Source organism: Hyperolius riggenbachi, chromosome 1 (assembly GCF_040937935.1).
Source record: "Hyperolius riggenbachi isolate aHypRig1 chromosome 1, aHypRig1.pri, whole genome shotgun sequence".
Classification (NCBI taxonomy): domain Eukaryota; kingdom Metazoa; phylum Chordata; class Amphibia; order Anura; family Hyperoliidae; genus Hyperolius; species Hyperolius riggenbachi.
In genome coordinates, this window is record NC_090646.1 from 536,449,702 (window position 1) to 536,470,536 (window position 20,835).

At 42.7% G+C, this 20,835-nt stretch overlaps 1 protein-coding gene across 3 annotated transcripts in view; it reads right to left on the reverse strand.

The window, feature by feature from the left end:
- The window catches only part of CTXN3 (cortexin 3), a 105,219-nt gene extending 87,484 nt beyond the window's left edge, over positions 1-17,735 (reverse strand). For 2 of the 3 annotated variants that reach the window (XR_011029387.1, XM_068271649.1), the window contains exon 1: positions 17,583-17,735. The gene's annotated coding sequence lies outside the window, so the exon portion shown is untranslated. Of the gene's footprint in view, positions 1-6,382; positions 6,404-17,582 lie in introns of those variants that run through there. The other variant, XM_068271650.1, reaches the window with a different exon arrangement.
- Positions 17,736-20,835: the final 3,100 nt, after the last annotated feature.

The following is a 20,835-nucleotide window of genomic DNA, read 5'->3' on the forward strand; positions in this document are numbered from 1 at the left end:
CATTGTGTTTATTTTCTGGTGAAATGTTGCCCACATTGCGTTTATTTTCTGGTGAAATGTGGCCCACGGCGTTTATTTTCTGGTGAAATGTTGCCCACCTTCCGTTTATTTACTGCTGAAATGTTGCACACATTGCGTTTATTTTCTGGTGAAATGTTGCCCACATTGCATTTTATTTTCTGGTGAAATGTTGCCCACATTGCATTTTATTTTCTGGTGAAATGTTGCCCACATTGCATTTTCTTTTCTGGTGAAATGTTGCCCACATTGTGTTTTATTTTCTGGTGAAATGTTGCCCACATTGCATTTATTTCCTGCTGAAATGTTGCCCACATTGCGTTTATTTTCTGGTGAAATGTTGCCCACATTGCATTTTCTTTTCTGGTGAAATGTTGCCCACATTGTGTTTTATTTTCTGGTGAAATGTTGCCCACATTGCATTTATTTCCTGCTGAAATGTTGCCCACATTGCATTTATTTACTGCTAAAATGTTGCCCACATTGCGTTTATTTTCTGGTGTCTGGGGAAACTGTTGCTGCATTTATTATTTAACGGTCATAGTTGGCTGCTTTGGGGTTACGGTATACTAATAAATAGCATCACACAGTTTCTGCACACCCACGATGCGAATCCTCGTTTCACCACATCATGGAAACACTGCTTTCTTATGCCTCGCTGTTACATCATTACGCTAGCTCCGCCCACACAATGTCATGGCCACACCCATTTTCTGGCGCACGCAAGCATATGCCCCCAATTTGCAAAACGCCCCCCCCCTTTTTTGGGCGTGGGTATGCTTAAAGGCATACCCACAGGCACTGCTCGGAGTCCCTTTAGGCCTCCAGGTTCCCCATCTACAGCGACAGGAAGCAGCAATCGTCCTTCACACCGTACCTTGATTATGACAGAAACATGTGATGTGGCGCTGCACAAATTTCTCATAGTACAGGCTCAGCGCAGTGAAGGCTCACTACTGTCTAGCACACATTATAGAAAGAAAGACTATAGAGTTCCACATAAAGACCATTCAGGGCACCCTGATCATTGTTCAGGGCACAGGGCCCAAATAAGACAAGCTAGTAGTGATGACACTAAATGTGATCACAGAATACGTTAAAACTTTCATCACTGAAAGTCCTTAATACCAGGCAGGGGCGTAGCAATATTGGGCATACAGAGGTTGCGACCGCACCGAGCCCCTTGGGCCAGAGGGTTCCACTAGGGGTCCGCCTTCATCCATCTTAGGGCTCTTTCCAGGGCTGGTTCTAGACTTTTTGCTTCCTGAGGCAAACTTGTGAGGATGTTCCCCCCTCAATTTAGAATGATCCCCACAAGTTACTCTGCTTCATTTAATGTTCTCACATGACATGCTGCAGCTCAACACAATAGCACACTGGCTGGATGTGAGTCTGTGACAAACAAACTGCTCTCCCTCAACCACTCCATTCCTCCTCAATCAGGACAGCAGTGCCGCCTCCTCCCTTCTGCTGTGCAACTCAAATGAAACACTGCTGCCTCCCCCTCCTCACTCACTGTCAGACTCCTCACACAGCACAACAAGCTGATTTTCCTAAATGATGACCTTTTCACCTCGCTCTCCCCTCGCTACTCTGACTGAATGCTGTTAGTGTAAACACAGTACAAAAATGCTGCCCTGTAATCTCTGCGCCTGATGCAAATGTTTTACCTTGCTTCATGAGAGAACCAGCCCTGGCTCTTTCACAATAGGAGTTGATCCGTGCATTTTGACGGATCGCTCCTAGGATGCAGTAAGCGGGGTAACATGAAAGTCTAATATCCTTTCACAGTAGACAAAGCGTTCCAGAGCATTACATTAAGGGCCTGTTTCCACTACACGCAGATTCTGCATGCAGAAAACTGACTCCAATGAATGCCTATGGGCCTGTTTCCACTGAACGCAATTTTTCTGATGCAGATTTCCCATAGGCATTCATTGGAGTCAGTTTTCTGCATGCAGAATCTGCGTGTAGTGGAAAAAGGCCCTGACACTCCTGGGAACTTTTAATTGTCCGCCACAAGCTTTTTCCCGTCAGGTGAATTAGAACTAACGTCGCTGATCAGCGTCGCAGTGCAACTTTCCTGACGTCAAACCGTAGGTCAAAACGCGCGCACGAAATTGGGTTTGTGCATGGTTTACCTAATGTGAAAGAGCTCTTATTAGCTTTTTATTGGTACTCTATGCATTGCATAGTGGCAATCTTTAACAAGCTATTTACTTACTCTGATTACACCTCTCTGACACTGCAGCTGTCCTTGGTAGGTGTTAGGCTCCATATCAATAGAGTGCTTGGGGCCCTTTGTAAAGCTCACAGCAGGGCCCCAAGATCCTCAGTTACGCCACTAATACCAGGTGAATCTTCCTACTCTAGAAATTCTGTTTAGGTGAAATGAATGAGTATGAAAACATAACAATAACTAAATTGAGCATTGAACTAGCCCCTGTACATAGCTGACACGATAAGTTCCTATACAAATGCTGCATGTTATTCCCTGCAGGGTCTAAACAGTTCACTATATGAGAGTGACATGCCCACCCTTCTTTATGCCCTTCTTTATGACACTCAGAGCCCATGCGGCCGATTGTTACATCTGAATATGGTTACAATGGGGAGTATGAATATTTAAAGCCCTCATGATTACCATATACATTTTACAGCCCTGCAGGGATGTTGTAGACTTCAAACTGGTAAACACTAGTTATTGATGGTGATTTATAGCAATTCATGTTTTACAGAAGCTTTTGTTTCAGTAGTTCAGATTCAGCTTAAAGGGTAACTGTCACGAATGGTGTTTTTCCAACAGATACCTTTAGTGCTAAAGCATTACGTGCAGAAGTTACCAGCAAAGGCCTCAATTCACGGAGCATTATCAAACGTTTATCAAACACTTTATCAAACGTTTGATAATTTACCTCATGGGTAAAATCTTATTTTAAATTCACTAAGGTGTTATAAATTTATTGAATGTTTTACCGATAAAACGTTCAACAAATATATAACACCTTAGTGAGATTTTACCCATGAGGTAAATTATCAAACGTTTGATAGTGTTTGATAAACGTTTGATAATGCTCCGTGAATTGAGGCCAAAGTGTTTTATTTTTATTGTTCCACATAATAAATAAAAACTTACTTTCTACTCTGAATCTGTCCCTGCATTAGCGTCGGCATAGTGGAACACACTAAGGCTGTGGAAGGGTGCATAATCCATAATATTTCAGAGGTACACTGCCTCTCTCTTCCCTTGCCTGCATTGACCGCTGTCAGCCGTTCGGGGACCCAGCAGGAGCGCCTGTCATGTGGACAGGTGTCGTCACAGGTGTTGTAAAGGAAGCCTGTGGAGGGGACCTTTAGAGTCCCGTCTGTACAGGCACTGCTGAGGGCACCTATCGAGTCTCTGAGACCCATGTGTGCGCTGTGTGCGCCGCTCTATGCGGCTCTGTGTGCGGACAAGGAGTAGCTACTTCCATCCACAGCTACTGATTATTGGATTAACTGAACCTCAAGAAATAATATTAAAGTGATGTACACTGGCATTTCTAAGCAAAGGGGAAAAAAAAGTTATTCTAGTGACCTGCTTTACGCCTCCTGCACACTACATGCGATTCTGATTTTTAATCGATTTTCACATGCGATTCCAAATTCCGATTTTTAATCGGTACTGCATACTGCATTTTTTTTCCTGCGTTTTTCTTTTGATAGCATCCAGGGAAATCGGAATCGCAAATCAGATTTGCAGTGTGCAGGGAGCCTTAAGGTGGGTACACACGTCAGCAGGGCCGCCATCAGAATTTTCTGGGCCCCATACTTAGCAAACCTACAGCCCCCCCCCCCCCCCCCTCACACCAAATAACAATCTGATAAGTAGATTGTGTGGGAGCAGAGCCACGGTATGTGGGGTACAATCAAAGCAACTTGCCTGGGGCCCATAACACCCTCCCCCCTGCATTGATGCGTGTTCACCAATCACGCAGCAGGGAAGAGGGAGACGACCAACTGCTGCGTGTTATGCCACGGTAGAATTGCCAGCAGAGGCTCGAGTGGCACTGCCACTGTTTGGGCCCCAGACCCTTCTTGGGCCCCATACTACTGTCCCACTTGTACCCCCCTGATGGCTGCCCTGCACGTCAGATAAAAGTATTTGGAAAATGAAAGATCACAGACCAATTTTACCCCCTTCCATGTAGTATGAGAGCCATACTCTACACAGTCTATTCTATGGAGCTGAACTCCCCATCAGATAAAATCTTTCCAAGATGCTGAACACAAAGATGCTGCACACATGCAACAGATCAGTATCGGCAAAAGATCTGTCCCTGCAAAAGATCCGTTCCTGCAAAATGCATTCATAGTCTATGGGATCTGCAGATCCCATACACACCTTGTTTAATGGACATTCATCTGCAGATCAGACAATTATCTGCCGATCTGAAGATCCATCCTGGTGGATCTGATCTACAGATAATTGTCCGTTAAACAAGGTGTGTATGATGATCTGCAGATATCATAGACTATGAATGCGTTTTGCAGGAATGGATCTTTTGCAGGAACAGATCTTTTGCAGGTACTGATCTGTTGCATGTGTACAGCATCTTTGTGTGCAGCATCTTGCAAAGATTTTTATCTGATGGGGAGTTCAGCTCCATAGAATAGACTGTGTAGAGTGTGGCTCTCATACTACATGAAAGGGGGTAAAATTGGTCTGTGAGCTTTCATTTTCCAAAGACTTTTATCTGACGTGTGTACCCACCTTTAGACTGTACTCTGAAAATCCATTGTGCAATTCAGGCACTTTATTTCAGAATGCTCCTTAATTCAGAATGCTGTGATCACACCAGTGCAGTGCATTACCCATGTACAATACTGGTTGTCTGGGAATAAAGGTGGGTACACAAATCAGATAAAAGTCTTTGGAAAATGAAAGATCACAGACCAATTTTACCCCCTTCCATGTAGTATATGAGCACACTCTACACAGTCTATTCTATTGAGCTGAACTCCCCATCAGATAAAAAATTTTGCGAGATGATGTACACAAATATGCTGCACACATGCAACAGATCAGTATCTGCAAAAGATCAGTTCCTGCAAAAGATCCGTTCCTGCAAAATACATTCATAGTCTATGATATCTGCAGATCTCATACACACCTTGTTTAAATGACATTCATCTGCAGATCACACAATTATCTGCAGATCTGAAGATCCATCCTGGTGGATCTGATCTGCAGATGAATGTCTGTTAAACAAGGTGTGTATGAGATCTGCAGATATCATAGACTATGAATGCATTTCGCAGGAACGGATCTTTTGCAGGGAGTGATCTTTTGCAGATACTGATCTGTTGCATGTGTACAGCATATTTGTGTATAACATCTCACAAAGATTTTTATCTGATGGGGAGTTCAGCTCAATAGACACTAGACTGTGTAGAGTATGGCTCTCATACTACATGGGAGGGGGTAAAATTGGTCTGTGATCTTGCCTTTTCCAGAGACTTTTATCTGATGTGTGTACACACCTTTAGGGATGGATTTTCCCTTACTATAGTGGTACTTTATTGCTAAACAAAGAGATGTTTTGTTTTTATTTTTTGAGACTCCAAACAGTAGGATTCCAGCTGATGCATATGTATGAAGTGAGGAGGTGGAGCAAACATTTCCTATAGCAGTAAAATTAAACCATTTTGATATACTAGACAGAACATTTATATTACACTTTTCTCCTGGCAGACTCAAAGCACCGGAGCTGCAGTCACTAGGACGTGCTCTATATGCTGCAGCAGTGTTTACCAGGCCCAAGGTCTCCTCACTGAATAGGTGCAGCTTTCTGAACAGGAAGAGCCGAGATTCAAACCCTGGTCTCCTGTGTCAGAGGCAGAGCCCTTAAACAGTACACTACCCAGCCGCTACTAAGGTATACTATATATTTATTTTGATATTTTAATGGCAAAATGCTGTCATAACCTCAAATATCAAACTAAATGCACTTAAGTATTGGTTAGAAGTATTCAGCGGAGCCATTTATTATTCACTATTGATGGGTTTAATGGAAGGAACCCATCTATCGGTAATGTGCTGTTTATGTGACTTGCAGAATATAACCTGATTGTAAATACATATATACATTAAGTCTTCTACTAATGGGCCGCAGATGAAAGGTTTCAGGCCTGGAAAGGTTTTATCCGCCATTATTTTTGCCGTTAGTGTATGATGCTGAGCAGATAGCCCTTTGGCTCCCACTTCATCAGCATACTTTGTCTGCCACGGTGCTGCTCATATTTAATTCCCTCAGCGATGGAGAGAACCTTTCGTTTAAATTTGGATTTGGGTTTTCAATGCTTTGAATAATTGAACACTTACTCAATTATAAGAGCAGATGTGAGGGATAATACTTTAATGCTTCTGTGGTGGAAGTGTGACAGGCTCTCCGATTCAATCTAGCTTTGTTATAGAGCTTATAGAGCACCGCTGGGCTTTAGCAAGGCCTGAGCCGTCCATTCCAGTTTGTCTGCTGCCTACAGAACTGCCCTCTGTGATTCTGTCACTGCAAAGTATAAATGCTTAGGCTTTGTTCACATCTAAAATCGCAATTGCCGAGGCCAGCGTTTTGCGATTTTGTGATTTTTTTTTCTTCTCCTCCCGGCATTACTTTCGCACTACGATTTTGTGTAAAGCGCTTTGTCAGGAAGTGAACTCTTTGACCCACAAAATAATAAATAGGATTTATTCTTAAAAGTATGAACGCAATCGCCTCATTAAGCGATTTTGTGAGTGTTTTGCGTTTTTCCTATACCTTCCATTGTAGCAAAAATGCCCTAAAAATGGTACAGGCAGCGCTTTGCTAAGCGGAAAGCAAACGAAACGTGCTGATATAAACAATCCCATAAGGATTCATTGCGCAAGCAATTTTAGGGCGTTTTTAAAATCGCTTAAAAAACGCAAATCGCCCTCGGTGTGAACAAGCCCTTAGGCCTCGTTCCCACTAGGGATGTTGCTGTACGCTTTTCACAGCACATTGCGCTGTGCGCTTTGCTTGGTACAGCTTTTTCTATTAATTCTAATGTACCAAGTTCACATCTATGCTTTTTGTTACTGTCCGTTTGAGAAATGTGGTGTTGCATGCATTTGCGTGTGTTGCGCTGTGAAGCACATAGCAATGCAGGTGAATGGGTGCACTTTTTTAGCGCAAAGAAACGCACAGCAATGTGCTTTGGAGATGCATTTTTTACCCCTAATAAAAATTAAAAAAAACATTTTCAAGTGAAAACAAATCTTTTTTGACAACTGCTACATCAAATAAGCAAAACACATGCTTAACAAAAACGCATTCAAGCACGTTTAAGCGCAAGTAAAATGCATGAGTCCACTTTAAAAAAAAAAAGCACACACCAAAGCACTGAAACGCATTATAAAGCGCGCATCAACCCAGGCGGTTTTTATCATGTGCTTAAATACATTTCTGAATGCACCCAATGTGAACGAGGCCTTATCAGAGATTAGGATGCATGTTACGTGTACACTGTCAAATGCACAATTATTCCTTTTCTGGAGCTGTTCTTGTTGAGATATGAAATTATTATATGAATCTGCAAGGCTAAAATATGTAAGCTGTCATTTTTTGTTCACTTATTATGAAAAAAATTCTGCATCTATTGAGAAATAGAAGAGCCTCTTCAGTTCAGTTATATACAGGATCTTCTCAAAAAATTAGCATATTGTGATAAAGTTCATTATTTTCTGTAATGTACTGATAAACAGACTTTCGTATATTTTAGATTCATTACACACAACTGAGTTAGTTCAAGCCTTTTTATTGTTTTAATATTGATGATTTTGGCATACAGCTCATGAAAACCCAAATTTCCTATCTCAAAAAATTAGCATATTTCATCCGACCAATAAAAGAAAAGTGTTTTTGCAACAAAAAAAGTCAACCTTCCAATAATTATGTTCAGTTATGCACTCAATACTTGGTCGGGAATCCTTTTGCAGAAATGGCTGCTTCAATGCGGCGTGGCATGGAGGCAATCAGCCTGTGGCACTCCTCAGGGGTTATGGAGGCCCAGGATGCTTCGATAGCGGCCTTAAAGAGAATCTGTATTGTTAAAATCACACAAAAGTAAACATACTAGTGTGTTAGGGGACATCTCCTATTACCCTCTGTCACAATTTCGCCGCTCCTCGCCGCATTAAAAGTAGTCAAAAACAGTTTTAAAAAGTTTGTTTGTAAACAAACAAAATGGCCACCAAAACAGGAAGTAGGCTGATGTACAGTATGTCCACACATAGAAAATACATCCATACGCAATCAGGCTGTATACAGCCTTCCTTTTGAATCTCAAGAGATCATTTGTGTGTTTCTTTCCCCCTGCAGCTCACTGAAGAGTTACAAGCTGATTGTTTGTTTACTCTTGCAGACAGCTCTGCCTGGTTGTCTGTAATTCTGCAGTATGTGACTCATCAGTATGTGAACAGAGGATTTATCCAGCTTGTAAAAGATAAGAGAGCAGAGAAAAGCTGGCTAATGTAAATAACACACACACACAGGGGAGTGTGCATAGAGGGGGCATGCATAGCAGATCACACTGAAGAGTTGGCAACCTTCCAGACACAGGACGACAAGTCCGACAGGGGAAAGATAAGCTGATTTATTACAGAGATGGTGATAGTATAAAGTGCTGCAGTAAGCCAGAGCACATTATAATAGGTTTAGGAACCTGTAGGATGGTAGAAAACACAATGACATTTTTGTTACAGAGTCCCTTTAAAGCGGACCCAAACCAAACATTTTTTTAATTCAAAATATTTAGTTGCACCACTCTGACACATACAAAGATAAATAAACACTCCTTCAAGCTTATGAGCATTTCAGTGCATGCTTTTTCACCCTCCTCTTTGCATAACTAGGGTTATACAGGTGGCAGCCATTAGCAATTCCTCCTTTGCTGGACACCATCTACTCCACCAGTTTGCCGGATAATTTGCTGGCAATATGAAAAGAAGGGAGGGGTTTCTCCAATAAATGTAAAATATTTTATATTTGTCATCATGCAGCTGAAAAAAGGCTGCTATTTATTATTATAATTTAGAAAATAGATTTTATTTCTAAAATCTTGTAATTTTAGTTTGGGTCCACTTTAAGCTCATCCAGAGTGTTGGGTCTTGCGTCTCTCAACTTTCTCTTCACAATATCCCACAGATTCTCTATGGGGTTCAGGTCAGGAGAGTTGGCAGGCCAATTGAGCACAGTAATACCATGGTCAGTAACAGGTCCGTTTCTAGGGCCGCGCGGCCCGTGCAGGCGCCCTGGGCGCTGAAGGAGTGTGGGCGCAGTAATGGAGGGGGGAGTCAGCCGCGGGGAGGGCAGCCCGACCTCTCCCTCCCTTCTTCTCCGGGCGCCCTCCGTGCTCCCCTCTCCGAGTGTGACTGCAAGGGTAGCGCTGTCTACAGAGCGCATTAGCGCAACTCACCTCCCTCCCTGGTTCCAATCGCCGCCGGTCTCCTCTTCTCTTCGTTCATAGCCGCTGATAGATACACACGCTGCTTCCTGTTTAGCCGGTAGCAGTGTGTGTAACTGTATCAGCGGCTGTGAGGAGAAGACAGCAGAGGAGACCGGCGGCGATTGGAACCAGGGAGGGAGGTGAGTTGCGCTAATGCGCTCTGTAGACAGCGCTACCTGTGCAGTCACACTCGGAGGGGGGAGCACAGAGGGCGCCCGGAGAGGAAGGGAGGGAGAGGTCAGGCTGCCCTCCCCGCGGCTGACTCCCCCCTCCATTACTGGGGGCGGGAAGCTACCTATCTAACCACACTGGGGGGCAGCTACCTATCTAATCACACTGGGGGGCACCTACCTAATCTAACCTATACTGGGGGGCAGCTACCTATCTAACCTATACTGGGGGGCACCTACCTAATCTAACCACACTGGGGGGCACCTAACTAATCTAACCACACTGGGGGGCACCTACCTAATCTAACCACACTGGGGGGCACCTACCTAATCTAACCACACTGGGGGGCACCTACCTAATCTAACCTATACTGGGGGGGGGGGCACCTACCTATCTAACCTGTATTGGGGGCAACTATTCTGATTCCCTATATTAGAGGCACCCACCTAGCTAACCGGTACTGGGGGCGCCTACCTATCTAACCTCTACCGGGGGCACCTGCCTATCTAACCTATACTGGGGGCAACTATACCGGCTACCTATACTGGAGGCACCTAAATGGGGGCAACTATACTGGGGCACCTATGTCTGGCTACCTATACTATGCCTGGCTACCCATACTGGGGGGGGGGGGGGGACCTATAACTGGCTACCTATACTGAGTGTAACTAGACCTGGCTAACATATACAGCGTGCATGTATACCTGGCTCCGCGGGGGGGCGCAATTTTAACACCCTCGCCCTGGGTGCATTTTAGCCTAGAAACTGCCCTGGTCAGTAAACCATTTACCAGTGGTTTTGGCACTGTGAGCAGGTGCCAGGTCGTGCTGAAAAATGAAATCTTCATCTCCATAAAGCTTTTCAGCAGATGGAAGCATGAACCCACTTTTGAACCAGAAACAGCGGCAGAGGCGCCTGACCTGGGCTACAGAGAAGCAGCACTGGACTGTTGCTCAGTGGTCCAAAGTACTTTTTTCGGATGAAAGCAACTTTTACATGTCATTCGGAAATCAAGGTGCCAGAGTCTGGAGGAAGACTGGGGAGAGGGAAATGCCAAAATGCCTGAAGTCCAGTGTCAAGTACCCACAGTCAGTGATGGTCTGGGGTGCCATGTCAGCTGCTGGTGTTGGTCCACTGTGTTTTATCAAAGGCAGGGTCAATACAGCTAGCTATCAGGAGATTTTGGAGCACTTCATGCTTCCATCTGCTGAAAAGCTTTATGGAGATGAAGATTTCATTTTTCAGCATGACCTGGCACCTGCTCACAGTGCCAAAACCACTGGTAAATGGTTTACTGATCATGGTATTACTCTGCTCAATTGGCCTGCCAACTCTCCTGGCCTGAACCCCATAGAGAATCTGAGGGATATTGTGAAGAGAAAGTTGAGAGACGCAAGACCCAACACTCTGGATGAGCTTAAGGCCGCTATTAAAGCATCCTGGGCCTCCATAACACCTGAGCAGTGCCACAGGCTGATTGCCTCCATGCCACGCCGCATTGAAGCAGCCATTTCTGCAAAAGGATTCCCGACCAAGTATTGAGTGCATAACTGAACATAATTATTTGAAGGTTGACTTTTTTGTTGCAAAAACACTTTTCTTTTATTGGGCTGATTAAATATGCTAATTTTTTGAGATAGAAATTTTGGGTTTTCATGAGCTGTATGCCAAAATCATCAATATTAAAACAATAAAAAGGCTTGAACTACTTCAATTGTGTGTAATGAATCTAAAATATATGAACGTCTAATGTTTATCAGTATTTTACAGAAAATAATGAACTTTATCACAATATGCTAATTTTTTGAGAAGATCCTGTACATGGGAAGGATTAATGGCTCAACTTGTCAGTGTGAGTTCCTTGAGTTACCACCTGTTAACTCCCTCAGAGTCACTACATGCCACTAACACCCCCCCTCCCCCCAAAAAATGATTATTAAAGGGGAACTTCAGCCTAAACAAGCATACTGTCATCCAGCATTAGTTATGGTAATTGTAATAGATAGGTAATATAATCTATTACCCACCCTGTTTTAAAGGATCAGGCAAATGTTTGTGATTTAATGGAGGCAGCTATCTTTTCATGGGGGCAGCCATCTTTTTGGTTGAAAGGTGACAGTGAGCATGAGACACAGTTCCAACTGTCCTGTGTCCTGATCGGGGTGACCTGCACGCGCTAGGCTTCAAATCTCAAATAAAAAAATGCGCCAAAACAGCAGAAGGAGAACAACAACGTCAGAAATCCCATCATGCTTTGCACAGCATCAGGGGAAAAATGACCGGGCAGTTTTCTTCTGTGCAGCTAAAAATGAGGCTTGGGTAAGACAAACAAAGTTCTGAAGTTTGCACTTCACCTGCATCCGAGTTATTTCATTTAAAATTCATTGTGGTAAAGTACAGAGTCACAATTAGAAAAACATGTCTCTGTCCAAATATTTATGGACCTAACTTTATAAAGAAAGCCCTTAATCCATCCCTAGCATGTGTCATATAAGCAGACTAATATATATTTTTGGTAAAGGAGATGAGAAATAGCAAGAATGCAGCTTTCAGGACAACTGTAGCGATATGAACATAAAGGCTGCCACATTTAGTTCCTTTTCAACAATACCAGTTGACTGGCAGGCCTGCTGATCTATTATACTACAACAGTGTCTGAATAACACCAGAAACAAGCCCGCAGGTAATCTTGTCATCAATGTCAGAAACCCCTGATCTGCATATGCTTGTTCAGAGTATATGGCTGAAAGTATTAGAGACAAAAGATCAGCAGGGCTGCCAGGCAACTATTATCACTTAAAGGGAAAACAATATGTCACCCCCCTCCCCCCATATCCCTCTCACTTCCGTTGTCCTTAAAGGATCTATCATTTGACAAGTTCAATTCATTAGGATTCTCCATGGCTGCAGGCTATGGATAAATTAAGTGATCCAGCAAGCTTTGCCTGTTTTTTTTTTGTTTTGTTTTTTATTGTCTGTTCTATGGTACAAACGTTTGAAATCCTTGCCTCTGTCATATCAGAATATGCAAAGATTGCTTACAGGGAAGGTTCAAGCAAAATAAAAAAATGAGTTTCACTTACTTGGGGCTTTTACCAGCCCCATGCAGCCATCCTGTGCCCTCGTAGTCACTCACTGCTGCTCCAGTCCCCCGCTGGCAGCTTGCCGACCTCGGAGGTCGGCGGGACGCATTGCGTACATTTTTACGCATTCCCGCTAGTGCAGGAACATTAACACATACATTTTTACGCGTTACTGGTTCAATGCGTAAATTTGTACGCATTGAACCAGTAATGCGTAAAAATGTGTGAGTTAATGTTCCTGCACTAGCTGGAATGCGTAAAAATGTACGCAATGCGTCCCGCCGACCTCCGAGGTCGGCAAGCTGCCAGCGGGGGACTGGAGCAGCAGTGAGTGACTACGAGGGCACAGGATGGCTGCATGGGGCTGGTAGAAGCCCCAAGTAAGTGAAACTCATTTTTTTATTTTGCTTGGACCTTCCCTTTAAAGGGATTCTGTGGCGTTTTTTTAAAATCAAAAACTGTCACTTACCTGGGGCTTCTAACGGCCTCCTACAGTTATTCTGTCCCGTGCCATCACTGAAGAATCCTCCATTCCCCACTGCGGGTCACCGTCGTGGGACAGAATATCTGCAGGGGGCTGTTAGAAGCCCCAAGTAAGTGACACTTTTTGATGTTAAAAAACGCTACAGAACCCCTTTAAAGTGAGTCTGAATTGTAAATTAAAACAACACAAAACAGATATTTACCTAAGGAGAGGGAAGGCTCTGGGTTCTATAGAGCCTCCCGGTTCCTCCTACGGTCTCTGCGTTCCAGCGATGGATCCCGCGTTAGCAGACTGCTCACTTCTGCCACTTTGGGAGGCTTCTGCAGTCTTCGGGAACCCGAGTGCTCCTGAAGATGCGCTGCTCTGTATTGTGCATGTGCGAGAATGTGTGCTCACACGTGTGCAGTACGGAGCAGCGCGTCTTCGGGAACACTCAGGCTCCCGAAGATTGCCGAAGCTTCCAGCAGCGGTGGAAGTGAGCAGTCACCGACCCATCAGTCGGGGGCTGGTAATGGAGATTGAGCGCTGGAATGTGGGGACTGTAGGAAGGATGGCAAGGCACTATAGGACCCAGAGCCTTCCCTCTTCTTAGGTGAGTATCTGTTTCTTTTTATATTTACACTTCAGACTCACTTTAAAAAGTTGCTTTAATAGCAGTCCTACAATTGTAGTCACATATGTGCCTAGAGTGAGAAATTAATGTAATAAATCCACGTTGCTTCTCCAGATGTGTCCATGTTTTCTCAACTACAGTATAGTCACTGCTAAAAATCCAATATACCTTTATAGTATTGCTGCATAACTCACTTTTAATAGAAAGATACTCACTATAGCAGAATGGAAAAATATATACAGTACGCTGTATTTTTTTTTCTACATTATCTAATCCAGGCTTTCTCAACCAGGGTTCCCTGGAACCCCAGGGTTCCTTGAGGACTCTGCAGGGGTTCCTTGGCATTTTACCCCATCGTGGGGGAAGTATAATAGAGCACATTATAATAGGTTGTACTGTAACAAGAAGCACTAAATTGCCTAAATTGGGGGGTCAGGAGACAGTATAATAAGTGGCAGTGTAATAGGAGATAGTGAAATTAGCAGCCTAACCTACTTTAAGACCATGCCTCCTGAAAAATACATGTAGGGGTTCCTTGAGACCAACAAATTGTTTGCAGGGGTTCCTTGAGATCCAAAAGTTATTTACAGGGTTCCTCCAAGGTAAAAAGGTTGAGAAAGGCTGATCTAATCTATAGATGAAATAAATGCTGTAAGAACATACAGTATTCCATGTTTACTATGGACGGAAGGGCAAAGACTGGGGGAGTTGTTAGTGTTTAATTTAAAAGTTTTTGGGGTTTTTTTTTTACACTCAAATTTAAAAATAAATGTACCATCAACTATAAAAGTCATTCTGCACCGGAATGCCATTTCAATTCACAGTTTTTACATTTTATTGTTTAGGAAACCTTCTGAAAACCATGGCAACAATATACGGCTTAGTGTAAATGCTGACACCAACTCTAGACATCCCTGCTAATGCTGACCCCTTCCTGAATTCAAACTCTAACCTCATCTCCAACTTTAACCCATTCCTGATGCCATTTTGTGTACATTGGAACAATAAAAGCACGTTGTTCCTTGAAGACTGTGTGCGAATCCCTCTTTTGACTGTTGGATTATCGCTGCTACAGGTTCCAGCACCAGCACTGCTCTACCATAGGTGTGCGAGTCTATCAATTGAATTTTCCAAAACCTAACGCTGGGTACAGACATACAATGAATGTTGCCCAGCAGAGATCAAGACTCAGTCACTCAGGTGACATTTGGGGCTGAGTTCTGTACAGATATGTCATTAGCCTACAGGCTAGCGATACCTTCTGTTGCTGTAAAGGGGGAGCAGACAGTCAGAGGGAGAGAACAAAGTCCTTGGCCGAGTTGATCTGTCATTGTGGATAAGCCGCTGATGCATCGAGAGGGTCGGGAAACACCACACACATGCTACACTATTGGCTAAGATAGCCACCACCAGCCTCTTCTGCTGAGAATTGTTGAACATGTGTACGAAGCTATAGCCTAACCTCCACACCTGCCCCTCTACTGCTCTGTTGGGTTTACTACACTAACAAATTAATTCCACAGAGAGAAGGGAGTTTACATTTCTGTAGGGAGTCTGGCTCAATATTTGTAAATGCAGTAATCACTCCCATCTCACTAACAGCCGAGAGCAAAAGCAAGGTAGCTTTCCCAATAAAATATGCAGTGCTTACATTGTGCAGTGCCATGAAAAAAATTGCAGTTATCAGAGCTATGTATGTGTAAAGCTCAACACACACCATACAATCTTGGTTGTACAGATTTACCAAATCTATGTAGTATAAGGGCCAACAGATTGAAAATACCTTGAATGATTGATTGGATAGGCTCTTACACTACATGAAAGTGGTAAGATTGAACAACCTAGATTGTATGGTGTGTGTTGAGCTTTACACAACTTGTTAATATATTTCAGTCATAGAGATGATTGAATAAGATCTGGTTATTTTTCCTTTTGAGTACAGGATATACACTTTTAGAAGAAGTTCAATGACTTTACAATGGTTTCATCCAATTAGAAGCAGTTGGATTCAAAAACTAATTTCTGCTCTCGTGAAATATGTAATATAAACACAATTATCAATTATATTTTTTGCATGAATATTTTGTTAAAAGGTTACCTGAAGTGGCATGTGACATGGTGTGATAAACATGTGTATGTATAGGACATACTTAGAACTAGGCTGTTTTTCTCGCTGTAACATTTAAGAATCAGGGATCTAAATTACAGTTTCTCTGCAGTCAGACTGTAGTGCAACGCTCATCAATAAGTAATTAGAGGTTGTAAAACTCTGTGTGGCTGAGAAAATCCCATCTGAGTGAGGAGAACAGGTCACGAGTTCAAGAGATCAAGATTTGTCTGTATGGGTGCTACAGAAACATAAAACAGCATTACCCTCATGTACCTGAGACAGTTAAAACTTTAAATGAAGATTTTAATGTTTAAATTTAAGATACCATTAAGGCATTCCAGGAAAGTCCTATAAAGGATAAGATATAATAGGTACAGTTGCCACTTCAGGTTTGTTTTAAATCAACCCCACAGGGTTATCACAGAATAAAAAAATGTGCACTGTATTTACAAATACAGCAATTTTTTTAAGGACTCATTTCCATTACATTATTGCAAACTCAGTGTGACTTCAAAGTGATTTTTACCATTTTTCAGCATGCGTGTATTTTCTGTGATTATCTGTGTTTTGTCTTTTTGTTGCTGTGATTGCATTTTGCATTTTTTTGTGGGTTAACTAGGAAAAAAATGTTTTGTTTTTTTTGCATCTTTTCATAGTTGAATCTCAAGAAAAGCGCATTGCACAACAATTCATCTCAGATTTTCCAACTCTACTATACTTTTCTACACATGTGCAAACACTCAGAAAATTCAACAGGTTCGATAGTTGCAATCAGACCAAACTGGATCAAAGTCGGATCGCATTAGTGGAAATGCGTACATTACCCGCAATTTACATTTGAGAGCCAGCGTTCTTGCGTTTTTAAAGTCGGAAACAGCAGTGAAATATAGAGCCCAAATACATAACTAGTGATTTTTTTTTCCAAGTGCAGTAAATCACAAGCTACATAGCAGGTGCAAATCCAAACAACAGTTCTTTACATTAGTTTTGTTATTTTGTCAGGCTATGTAAAAGAAAAGCTTACTTGGTCTGTAGTAAGAAGGGAAAATATTGAACTCAGTGCAGCATCATGCGGGCGATTGGACGCACAGCTCTCTGCCATGCTATGCCGCCTGTACAATTTTCGGAAGTTGATGCTTTTCCCCCCCATGCTGATGGACAAGGGAGAGCAATACCTATTATTTGACATGCTCAGCGGGGGAAGGAATAGCACACTATTTAGAGAAGAACTGTCTGTCAGATCTCCCGGCTGACCTCAGCTTAGGAAAACAGAACAAGAGATACCTGGGAATAGCTAATCTGATAACTGGAAGAAGAAAATACAGTACAGAAGATGAAAATCTGAAGTGACTGGTAAAGAAACCACTTCATGTAATGCTATTGTGATAGTGAGATTGCAGCTAGCGACAATGGAAGTCAATATGACAGGCAGATTCAGCAAACTAACACAATTGATTTTACTGGTATTTGATAGACACCAGCAAGCACTAAACTTCCCTCATAACTGTGCTTGTCATACAGATGAGAGCCTGATTCACCATAATGCTGCTCATCAGGGTTACACAGCCAGTCTGATAAATAAGAGGAAGAAAGTCTTACCTCCCACTTGGTGGCCCAGCTACACACAGCGCTGTCCTCATAGATGGCAAGTTGCTCATTAAGTTAATCAACCTGCTTTGACAGTTCTTGAGAGCGGACACGATGCAAAACGCTGGGAGTGGTCACAGCACTTGTTACACTCGCTAGTTTTGTAGCTCTCATGCTGAAGACTTCTGCCAACTGGAGGAACACATTGCAAGTTAACTCTTTCATGCCAAAGCAGCTGCCTCCCTCTAGAAATCATATTTCACTCGTAGACCCCTGTATCAGATTACTGTCTGCTTATACTGCAAACCGTCAGAGTTGTTTCATTCCATCATATATCTTGAATTATTGTTCAATAAATTCCCCCGCAAGTAACAGAGAGTGTTCTGTATACTATACTGTACAGAACCTGATTTACTTACTAATATAAGTTGAACGATTATAGATGTAATGTTAGGGACAAGCTAAAGATTTCAGGCTGTGCTGCTTTAAATATTAATAATGACCACTTTACTTTAAATGAAATCTAAAAATAAAATCACTTACATTTATATAATGTGTGCATCATGGGCCGTTTCTTGGGCAGTGCACGCAGGGCGATCGCCCTGGGCGCAGACCAGCAAGTAGAAGAAGGGGGGCGCAGGCAAAAGGACATAACCGCTAGGGAGTTGGTGATGCGCGATGCCTCCAAATGGAAGAAGAAATAAGATTAGCAGTGCAATCACCTTCCTTGACTCCTCCTGGGCTGCCTGCTTTGAACGTCAAGTCATCATCACGTCACCACCGCATCATGACACCTGATGTACTGTAGCGGTACTGCAGGCTGTCAGTGCACAGTGCCCATGGAGGAGTCAGCTTTCGGGTTCTCTTTGCCTGTGTGTTTTCCTGGTTCCTGCTTCCTCCTGGATGAGCGGCTGGTCACTAGTAAGTAGGCAGATCTACTTGTGACATGTGGCTGTCCCTAAAGAGTAAGGGTTCGCGAGTCCACAGGGGTGGGATGACATTTTTACACCCCCGCCCTGGGTGCAATTTAGCCTAAAAACTGCCCTGGTGTGCAGTAAGTTGGCAGTCTTGGTCCAACTCAGTTAGATTAAAGAGTACCTACATTATAAATTACAGTTTGCTTTACACCTAATAACAAAATAAAGTATGACCCCCCCCGGGGTCGGTATTCCACATATGCGCATGAAATCCATGACTGCACCCCCATGCCCTGCTCCCAACCCACACTGAAAAGGGAGGTAATCTAATCCAGGAAGGCAGTCATCTGGGATAAGAATTATAGCATGCTGTCTCAGATTTATTTTCTTTATTATCACTCTGCTCTGTTTCTCATTTCTTCTCTAAGTGCTGTACCAAAACAAGTGTGGCTCTTATAATGTCATCAGTCCAGCCCATAATCTGTCCAGAGCATGTGCAGGATTTCACAGACATATTTGCATGAAGGGGAGAGCACAAGACTGGAGGGGAGAACACAACGCTGAGGATGCACTTGCAAGGCATCAGCATGAGGAGAAAGATGCAGGTGCTACTATAAATATAAATGTGGATCTGTTCTAAACACTACAATGTACCAGATGTAAACTTTGTATGTTCACAGTGCATAGACTACATATATATATATATATACAGGATCTTCTAAAAAAAATTAGCATATTGTTCATTCTTTTCTGTAATGTACTGATAAACATTAGACTTTCATATATTTTAGATTCAAATACACACAACTGAAGTAGTTCAAGCCTTTTATTGTTTTAATATTGATGATTTTGGCATACAGCTCATGAAAACCCAAACTTCCTATCTCAAAAAATTAGCATATTTCATCCGACAAATAAAAGAAAAGTGTTTTTAAAACAAAAAAAGTCAACCTTCAAATAATTATGTTCAGTTATGCACTCAATACTTGGCCGGGAATCCTTTTGCAGAAATGACTGCTTCAATGCGGCGTGGCATGGAGGCAATCAGCCTGTGGCACTGCTCAGTGGAGGCCCAGGATGCTTCGATAGCAGCCTTAAGCTCATCCAGGATGTTGGGTCTTGCGTCTCTCAACTTTCTCTTCACAATATCCCACAGATTCTCTATAGGGTTAGGGTCAGGAGAGTTGGCAGGCCAATTGAGCACAGTAATACCATGGTCAGTAAACCATTTACCAGTGGTATTGGCACTGTGAGCAGGTGCCAGGTCGTGCTGGAAAATGAAATCTTCATCTCCATAAAGCTTTTCAGCAGATGGAAGCATGAAGTGCTCCAAAATCTCCTGATAGCTAGCTGTATTGACCCTGCCTTTGATAAAACACAGTGGACCAACACCAGCAGCTGACATGGCACCCAGACCATCACTGACTGTGGGTACTTGACACTGGACTTCAGGCATTTTGGCATTTCCCTCTCCCCAGTCTTCCTCCAGACTCTGGCACCTGATTTCCAAATGACATGTAAAGGTTGCTTTCATCCAAAAAAAGTACTTTGGACCACTGAGCAACAGTCCAGTGCTGCTTCTCTGTAGCCCAGGTCAGGCGCTTCTGCCGCTGTTTCTGGTTCAAAAGTGGGTTCATGCTTCCATCTGCTGAAAAGCTTTATGGAGATGAAGATTTCATTTTTCAGCACGGCCTGGCACCTGCTCACAGTGCCAAAACCGCTGGTAAATGGTTTACTGACCATGGTATTACTGTGCTCAATTGGCCTGCCAACTCTCCTGACCTGAACCCCATAGAGAATCTGTGGGATATTGTGAAGAGAAAGTTGAGAGACGCAAGACACAACACTCTGGATGAGCTTAAGGCCGCTATTGAAGCATCCTGGGCCTCCATAACACCTGAGCAGTGCCACGGGCTGATTGCCTCCATGCCACACCGCATTGAAGCAGTCATTTCTGCAAAAGGATTCCCGACCAAGTATTGAGTGCATAACTGAACATAATTATTTGAAGGTTGACTTTTTTTGTTTTAAAAACACTTTTCTTTTATTTGTCGGATGAAATATGCTAATTTTTTGAGATAGGAAGTTTGGGTTTTCATGAGCTGTATGCCAAAATCATCAATATTAAAACAATAAAAGGCTTGAACTACTTCAGTTGTGTGTATTTGAATCTAAAATATATGAAAGTCTAATGGTTATCAGTACATTACAGAAAAGAATGAACTTTATCACAATATGCTATTTTTTTGAGAAGATCCTGTACACACACACACACATACATATATACAGTTGAATGGCTATATATATATATATATATATATATATATATATATATATATATATATATA